This window comes from Xiphophorus couchianus, chromosome 24, assembly GCF_001444195.1.
Source record: "Xiphophorus couchianus chromosome 24, X_couchianus-1.0, whole genome shotgun sequence".
Lineage (NCBI taxonomy): Eukaryota > Metazoa > Chordata > Actinopteri > Cyprinodontiformes > Poeciliidae > Xiphophorus > Xiphophorus couchianus.
In genome coordinates this window covers 14,453,066-14,462,691 of record NC_040251.1, presented here as the reverse complement: position 1 = coordinate 14,462,691, position 9,626 = coordinate 14,453,066, and the positions used below count along the sequence as shown (strand labels likewise).

Here is a 9,626-nt window from a genome sequence, read left to right as displayed (position 1 = left end):
AGAAAAAGCAGCTTGTAGAAACTTCTTTAAACTTAAATCCATGCCTGTCCAAATTAGAAAGTTGTGTTATGCATTAATACGGTGTTATTTTCCAGTCCGGTTTAATGAAAAGTTCAAACTTTTTTTTTTGTTTTGTTACCCGAGAGCAATTATTTCACTTGGCTCTGTTTCCTGGGATGAATGCTGAAACTGACCGGACTGAAAGACGAAGTGGTAATAATGGAAAAAGAAAAAGCATTTATTTTCAACGTTAATGCTTCAAAAGACAAAAGAGAAGGGGGAGAACTCGCAGCTCTGCTTTAATAAAAACAAAAAAAGAAAGGTGGAATTAAATAATGAAAGCACGGCTGAGAATTAATCTGGCTGGTTACTATCTTCCATATGTTCATGGAAATAATTCACGCGGTGTCAGTTCAAATGCAGGAACAGTAAATCTGTTCTGTCAGCTGCTTTATACAAGAGAAAATTAAGGAGAGACTCTCTTTACCCACATTTTTCTAACATAATTTATAGTTCCTAAGCTTTCATTTTCTACTATTCTCAGCAGCTCAAAATCTTCCAGTATTAACATGTCATAATATTTCTTGTTAAAGCGAAGTGTTTGATTTACACTTTGACAATGCAAATCTAAATGAAAAAATATTCTACATGAAGTTGACACTTTTGTATTAGTTGCTACTAACCAATATTTATTAGTATAACATCAGTAAATATGCATAAATAACTTAGCCACATTTCATATTTTTTACTCTTTTGCCTCTATTTCAAATAATTTTGACTACATTGTAAAGCTGTCACAAATTCTCTCCAGAACCCATTCATCAGTAAATAGAAAAAAAAAAAACACAAAATGTCAAAGTTGTTCATTTTTTTGTTTTTTTTTACTTTCAGCTTATTTATACATCTCTAGTTCTCCAGGAAGTTATAAAATAGAAAATATCAAGCTAACTGGTTCAATTAAGGTCACTTCAATCCTGTAATTTCAAACTTCTTAGAAGTTCAATTAATTTTTAAACAGGTAAATAATTGTTAGTGCCAACAATCTTTTCAGCATGTCAGTGTTCTGCTTAGGCCTTCTAACGAGCCTTCATTGGATCCAGGTGCGTTAAACCAGGGAGAGAACTAAAACATGCAGGGTGACTTTGGACACCACTGTCTTAAGCTATAATTATTATTTTCTTCCGTTTTCAAATGTTTTCTCTCGTATCTTTAACTTGTCTAATTCTGTCTTGAACTGTTGTTTCAGAAAATAATGGAGGTTCAATTTTGATTGGATCAGAGGAGGAAGAGGAGCTTCTGTTCCAGAAATCAACCTTTTCAGAAGGAAACGTAACGTTTTTCAGGTTCGACTCATCCTCCACTCTCTTCTTTTCAATTCTGTTTATTTATGTAGTACCACTTCACAACACATCATCACAAGGCACTTTAGAAATGTTATTTCCTGATAAAAATATGTGCAATTCTTTTTCACTCAGAATTTTTCTCAGTGTACTTTTTACATTTTTCATTCAGAATGTCTTGGGACTGAAGTTAGAACATCATCCCCTCAGCTTGGCCCCTGGAGCAGCGATCATCTTGGATGTGGCTCAAGGCTTCTTCCTCTAAGGTATGTTTTAAATAATTAGCATAACTTTGTGTGTGAATTAGCTGGACTTACAAGTTACTTGTTTTCATAAAATTGATAGCGGTTATTAATTATGTTATTTAGAATTGGGAGGAATTCAAGGGGATGAATTATGCAAAATTCATATTTGGCATATCTTATTATTTAAATTTTGTTTAAATTTCTTTTAGTATCTTGCTTAAAAAAACCTTTTGGAATCCCAAATCCACAGACATTTGCGGTTCCAAAAGCTCCAGGTTTTTTAGTCAGCTGGTTTTACCGCTCTATGCGCTGGACAACAGCTGACGGAAAAGTTTTGTTGTTGAGTTACCATCCAAACTACTGGCTGCATTCTTGTTGATTGTGCAGGAGGCTCCATTTCTACTTTTTCAAAGTTGTACAATTACATCTGTGTGCTGCCATTTTCATGTGCGTGTGTAAACGTTGAGTTGTGGGCAGGGGTCATCAGTAACTTATTTGCATTTGATAAGAGCAGATTAAAATCTAATTACTTATTAATGATTTTGAGGAAGAATTGTAATGAACATGTTTTGTATAGCCCATAGATCTATTCTAACATGTTCAGAGAACAATAACATGTCATCTTTAATCATGGATGGCAATAACTTTGAGAGATGTTTACAATAACACATTTTCTGTATGTGGTTTTCTTGATTTTTTTCTGTTAATACTATAAAATTATTTTTTTTGTCAATTTATTCAAATACCATAAAATAATTAAAGACAAAACAATCTATCATATGAATCAACAAATGAAAATAAATAAATGTTGACCATAGTTCTGAGGTGTGTGAGATGAGCAAGGCGGTCAGCCTTAGCTTTAGCTCTGCCTTTTGCTCATGTCGCCTGAGCCAACATATTTTGCAGCGTACTTTGTCTTGATTTTTTGGGGGGGGTTTGACCACAAATTCAGGGCAGTAAAAGTTGTGGTAGGGATTTGTATTTAGTATTGGACAATGTAGATAGAATAGGGTGTGTTTTGGGTAGGATGAGATGATCCAGTGATGATCCTGTTTTAAGTACGTAACAGAATTGCCATAACACTTTTGAGTTTTGAATTAATACTTTTTGGAAATGCCGTCAAACCATCAGGAATGTTCCTTTAAGTTAAAGAAGTGCAAGTCTGCACAACATTTGGGTTAACTTGTGGCTTTGTTGACTGAACTCTGCTTATGAAAAAGTGCTACTTTTCTGGTCATGTACACAGTCAATGACAAATGTTTAATTTCAAAAGTGTATATATATTTTCTAAAAAAAAAGAAAAAAAAAGTTATGTACACTTGTGAATTGAGAGTAGAATCAATTTTAAAGTTCACAGGGGCATGCCTCTTTCCGCAACAGGAAGTTGGCTCTATTTCTGAAATTGTTCAAATGGGAAGAGGTTTGTTGCAGATAGCTGCGGCGCGAGAAACCTGCAGTGGCTGAACTCGGCCCTGTTGTCAGATTGCTTTTCTCTTGATGGATGGGATCTGGCACAGCTTGGAACTGACATTCAAAGTCCGATACAGCCCATAGAGAGATGGCCTCCGCTGGGGTATAAATCACAACTGTTGCTGAGGCGCACAGTTAAGGCCATTCCGAGGGCCATTTCGGAGGCAAGCAAGATACTGTGTGTGCGGCGAGAGAAAATAGATATGAACTGGTGGAGACAATTGCAAAATACTTTCTTGGCTGTTGAGCACACCCAACAAGCTTCCATTTTACCATTCAGTGCTTTAGAGAAAAGCCGGGCATCAATAGGATCGACGTGATTCAGCCTTTGGGGCCAGGGAAGATAATATCTTTACTCTGTAAGCAAGATGAGCATGGGAGGCTGTTAACCTTAAATCTGTGTTACATCCCAAAGTGTGGCCAAATATTCACACAGGACATTAAAGAGTGAGGGTTCAACTGCTTTGTGGTCCCTGGCTGAGACATGGGGAACATTTTAATATAGTGAATCCAATCATTTAATCCAATCGTTTCATTGTCCTTTACCTATCTGACCTTGAATTTTGATAAATCTTCAGATATTGGATGGTCTTTCAGTTGTTTTAGTTTAGTTCTACTTTGTATCATGAGGTCACATTGTTTCCCCTTTACCATTTCTGGGAGTCAGAAGTTGGTATAATGTTTAAATTTTCAATTTTTTTACCAATAAGTTTATTTTTTGTATTCCGTGTGAAGAAATAACTCTTTAGTAAACAGCCGCATTTTGTCAAATATTAAAGTTCTCCTCTTAGAACTACTTAGTGGAGTGTTTATATGTTAGAGTTCTGACAAAACTTGCTGCATCTAAGCAACTAAGGAGATTTACAAATAAGCAGAATTATATCAAGGGCAATATTATGCTTCTTAAATTCAAAATGGAATTCTTATTTTCTTGGGCATCTGTTGTGTGTTCGAACCGTGCCTCCAAATGTGCTCGAAATCTCTGCAAATTGCTAAAAGGACATGTCAGCTAAGCGCACTTGAAAAATGGATCAGCAAATAGGTTGTGGCGAACTGTGAATGCCCACAAGGCTGTTATCAGAAACTCAGAAACAATTTTACAATACATAACCAACTCTATCTGAAATTATCCAGATAGAAACCACAACTAACAGCTGAGTTATCAAGATTTTCAGGCAACTTCAGTGAGCTTGATGGTAAATTTATAAAAGGAATAGACCTTCAAATAGCTTTCCTGTCAAAGCATAACACTGTAATGTATGAACAAAAGCAAATGTCAATGCAACAGTGTATAGCCTGGATGAAATGCAAATCATATGTCCATCTAACAGAAAAGTACATAATTGGTCCATGGAACTTTGACCAGCTAACAGTAAGGTCTGAGACCACTTTGCACACTAGTCAAGGCTGTAGTGACTTGGTATTCCCAATGGTGCACACTGGGATATTAGCACAGGGTAAGAGGTTATTATTTGCCAGAGAGACCTCATTGAGAGCTGCCAGACTCCAATGGGGGAGTGGGGTCCCTGCTGAATCTTTTTCACTCCGAGTTGAGTCGACTCTTGCACGCTCCACTCCTTTCGTTTACTCCCCTCCCTCTCCGATATGACACACTTTCTCATCGCAAAATGTCAGCGGTGTCTCTGGAGGAGGCGAAGAAGAAGAGGGTGAGGAGGAAGGCGCTTGTTTCTCATTCTCCTCCTATAGATTAGTTTGGTGAAGTTTATTTTGGAGCGCTGCTCAGACAAAGGCTCCGGTGGGAGTGAGAGGGCTAAGAGGGAGAGGAAACGAAGGAAAGCGGCTGGTTGGGAGCGGTGGCTGCAGAATATGAATACGCAAAGAGCTTAGACCGAGCAGACCCGGGAAGTCCATCGTGTGCTTGAAAGGGTTTGCTAATAGGTCATTGTTCTTTATCGCCAAGATGAAAGCAGCTTGCGCAAAAAGAGAGAGAGAGAGAGAGAGAGAATGTCAAGCCCACTTGTTCATGAGCATAGTTGACTATGAGCAATCTGTGTGTGCTTCTCCAGAAAGTTCAATGTTAACTTGGAGCACGACACTCATGCAACAACCTATACCCTTCTGGAGCTCGACTTTCGAGTAAAACCAGCACAAACGGTGCATTCTGACATATTGCTCACTTTACAGAATGCATACCCATGTTTACAAGCGTGCATGTGTGCACACACATACAACAAGGGTGCTAATGTAAGTCTGACTGTTCTCTCAGCCTTAATGGTGTCAGCAGTGGCTCCCACCGTGAGACACAAATCTGGTGGCACTCATCATCTGGTGCTCCCATCTGTCAGCCCAAGTGTGCCTCTCTGAGAGAAAATGGAGTATTGGCGTGTGTGTGTGAGTACCAAGACTACATGAGACACATGGTTCTTTCTATATGGATTAAAAACATATCAATGAATAATTTGATGTGAGTGTATCCGGAGGAAGATGGGGGACTACATCAATGTGTTTATGTCTGTTTCTCTTTCGCCAATCTCCCTCTGGTCAAGCTAGGCAAATCTGATATATAATTCAGCACTTTACATAATGCAGCCTGCCCTAGTTTGGAGAAATAAAGACTGATAACCTCTTAATTCTTTAACACGGCGGCACACACGACGGCGCTCGCTCCCTGGAACAGTCGCAACGCGAACGATGGGGAGTGGGGGGAAACGAATCCACTCGAAATGAAATATGAGGGGAGTATTACGCAAGATTACGTCATCTGCTGTTTTGTAGGAGGAACATCATGCAGGGATGAGATATTCTTTCAAAACTCTTGGGGAAATTCAAAATGGGTACAAGTGATGCTTTCAACAACTGAGGAAAAGAAGTCTTTTATTTGATATCGGAAGAATCGCTTTCTAAAGAGTTGACGTCAATAAAAGCGCTTTATCCTCTGGTAGAGTTGTAATAAGCACAATAAATGTGTCTTATGAGTGGTAAATAATGAAACCAGTAAGTATTTAAAAAATCTCAACATTGTGTGTTTCTGTATCTCAGGAACAATGTAAATAAGGGTTAGATTGTTAGTCTTACTGAAAATACTTAAGGGTTTGGGAAACAAGACTGGAGCAACGGAAATAAAATGACAAACTGACTCAGGAAAACATTGGGATCAGTAAAATCAGCTAAACCTGGGCAAACATTGGAAACTAAGGTTATAAAAAACACCATGAAACACCAAAATCCAATGGATCATAACAGAACCCATTCCGGGGGCGGGGGGACTCAGACGGCAAGATCAAGTAGAGGACTACACAGATACTGACGGGCTTAGGAAGCTCTATGCAGCCGCTAGGAGACTGACCCGGAAAAAGACAGTGTCCAGCGCTTACCACATTTGCATCAGTATGGATGCGCTCAGAGAGCTCAGGAACACGATTCAGTTGGAGAGCACCACAACAGTTACTTAAAGAGGCAGAACAACCTCAATCCCTTTTGGAAATCCCCAGAACAGCCACTGGGAGGAGGATTGTCTCTGTCTTGAGCAGCAGGAGGAACAAGCAAGATTCCCCCTGCAGAACTTTGGCTTATGTTGTATTTTGACACCGTTTGGCCATTGCTTTAAGACGGTAACCTTTTCAGTTCATGTTTTTTAAGTTTCTTGAAACAAACTGAAAAGAGATGGACCTAGGTTACATATGTTAGCTGGTTCAGCCAGTTTTGATTCCCATTCCATATACTGACGTCAACGTATTGGACTAAGGTAATGCTCTGCTTTAATACAAGAGTATATCTGAACCAAACCTCATTTAAAGCTTATACCCATGTTCCATCGTCTTTTGCTTGGATTGGGATAAGAAAATGCCATTAGCAATTGAGGCCCCAATCAATCTATTCATTTTCTGCTCCATCTTTACCATCACTTGAGAGCAAAAAGTGAATAAACTTGAATTCCACCATTAGGAAAGGCTGACCCCAAACCCAGACCGATGATTTTTGGCTGCATTTAATGGGTGCAACCCACTCAATTGATCCACAAAAAGCAAAAATGAGATCTTGAGGTTTCTAAACCAGACACCTTTCTCTCCACAACTACAAGGGATTAGGCACAACAAGCAGTTCTGGTGGATTTGCTAATCTGAAGTATTTTGAAAGCAGATCTCTGTTTTTAGGGGGCGCCTCAAAGACTTGCCTCAAGTTTTAAATTAATTTAGGACATTAGCTGCTTTTGCCGTTGTTATACTTAGTCTTTATGTCTTTTATCTCACTCGTATCATTTAAATATGGTATTAATGCACTTTCTGGGTATTACTCATAGCTTTTAAACATTTTTTTACTTTCTAAAATAGTTGTTCATTGAAATGATATGGATTTTTGTTGGATATAGATTGTACCTCGCATAGAAGTATCATATTCCTTAAAAAGCTGTGCAATATATGATTTCAACAAAGGTGTTTCCCAAACGACTGAGTCTCAGACATTGTGATGGTAGTGATGTTTGTTCTTTTGTTCATGAAAAATGACATCTGAACTTTTCCAGTTCTGTTTTCTTTTAACATAATTGCCTCTAAACTGAAATGTGTGTGTGCAACTTTGAGCACATATTATTTTCTCATTAGGATCTGAATAAAATATTTGATTAATGATTTAGCAACAAGAGGTTACCCTTTCTGTTTTTCTTAAAGCTCACCAGTCTTATCACTGGAGAAACGCCGGCTGGTCAACCTAATTAAACTGAATTAGGAAGCAAAATTATGAGTCGCTTATGTTTTGAGATTCAGACACGACGCTTCAGGGCTTGTTTCCAAGGCAACCTATTTACTCTCTTCTAATGCGTATCTTTATCAAAAACTACCAAACAAACCGGTAGAATGTATTAAGCACCCTAACTGATAAATAAACATTAGTGTCAGGTATTTATTAATTGTGGTGCAATAATGATTATTAAAGTTAGTGATTTTGCTTGCATATGGCACAAGATGAATCATAATCATTTAATTGAGTTATACAATCAAGCATCTATTTTTTGGGGGGGAGCATCTTTTTATTGTTACTATATACCATGAAATGATTTACAAGTCGCATAAGGCAAAGCAAGTTGCTTTATGCCATAAATGGCTTATTCCTGCAGTGAGGCAATTAAAAGTGCTTTGTGTTGAAAACAAATCAACAAACAATACATCATAGTGGTATAAGAAAAGGAAAGTGATGAACAATTGGAATTAAAAAAAAGATGTTTTAGTTATTTATTTAAAGGAAACTAACTAATGAGGTTTTAGCCTCGATTTAAAGGAATGTCTTTGCTAAATCCCAACCAATGAATCTGTTTTTATATTAAGGTTTTATATATTACAATACGGAACAGTCAAAACATTTTCAACTGTCTGTTTACAATAAAAATGAGTTGCTTTAGTGATTTGGAGGCGCGCTTTTTAGATGAGGTATGTTATTGGAAGTAAGTTTGAAATAAAGAAATGTTGATAATATAATGGATTGAGGTTGCCATGATTTTTTATTTATTTTTATTTTTTTTGTGTGTGTGATTTTAAAGTCAGCCATATCTTACCAAAATAAATTTTGTATAATGTATAAAAGCTTCCCTAAAGCGGTTTATTCCAGCTGGAGCATCTTGTATCATGCATGACAGTTAACTCCATTTTCCTTCCCCAGAAACCAGCATGAATGCGATCTAATATTGTGCAAGTATACACACATAGCAATATCTTTGATAGACTTGCACTCACTGTGCACACATTTGGCTGCTTTGGGGGCAAATCCACATATGGGCCTATAATCTGGTCTCAAGGTGTTTGGACTTATCTTTAATTCAGCAGGAGAACTGGTCTGCCAGCTCCTTGATTGCATAAACCACATTATCCCTCCACATTGCATTCCTAATGAATGTCCACCAGGCAGACAGAAATATGTGCTTGTGTGTTTAGCAGCCAAAAAGGGAAGGTATGTGAGCCCATACATTTGTACGTGCGTGCCCGCCATCCGCTGTGTGCACATGTTCCGCCTCGTCTGTGCGAGGTTCTTGGACACACGTCGCCGCGTTCCCTGGCATGTGTTGAATCTTCATTATGTTTATCCGCGGGGCACAAAAACAATTTGTATCTTCACAAGGTGATGTAGCCGCTAAATGGAATCTTTTGGTGGGGGCTACGACTCCTTCTACCCTAACTGCACCCGCCTAGCCTCGCGACGCTAAATGGTTTATCATAACGACAGGATGTTAAATTGCCCTCTGAGTGCGTCGACTCGCATTGCAATGACTCTGCATAGTCAAGACAAGCTCATCGGGGGAGAGTCAGGCAAGGATTTTGTAATCAGCATCCAGTCTGTTTTTGTTCATACTCATAGGTCTCAGGGAGAAATTCATATAAATCATATAAATACAAGCCTAATGCGCGTTGTACCTCTGAGGTAAATCGGTAGCTACATCAAAGTAACAGGCAATGCATTAGCAGCTGATGAGTTTTATTTTAAAGCATGAGGCCACCATGCCTTTTAGAAGTCTCGTCGCTAGAGCTTAGATGTCACGTTGCATTTGATTTGAGTCCCCTCGATATGTTGTGATAGGCTGCCATATAACACGGAATAAAAAGGCACGTCAGTCAAGTACAAA

General features: G+C 38.3%; 1 long non-coding RNA gene across 1 annotated transcript in view; it reads left to right on the top strand.

Annotated features, from left to right (window-relative positions):
• The first annotated feature begins 1,229 nt into the window (after positions 1-1,229).
• The window catches only part of LOC114140247 (uncharacterized), a 130,770-nt gene continuing 122,373 nt past the window's right edge, over positions 1,230-9,626 (top strand). The window contains exons 1-2 of the long non-coding RNA XR_003594527.1: positions 1,230-1,343; positions 1,513-1,606. This is a non-coding gene — a long non-coding RNA (uncharacterized LOC114140247). The remainder of the gene's footprint in view (positions 1,344-1,512; positions 1,607-9,626) is intronic.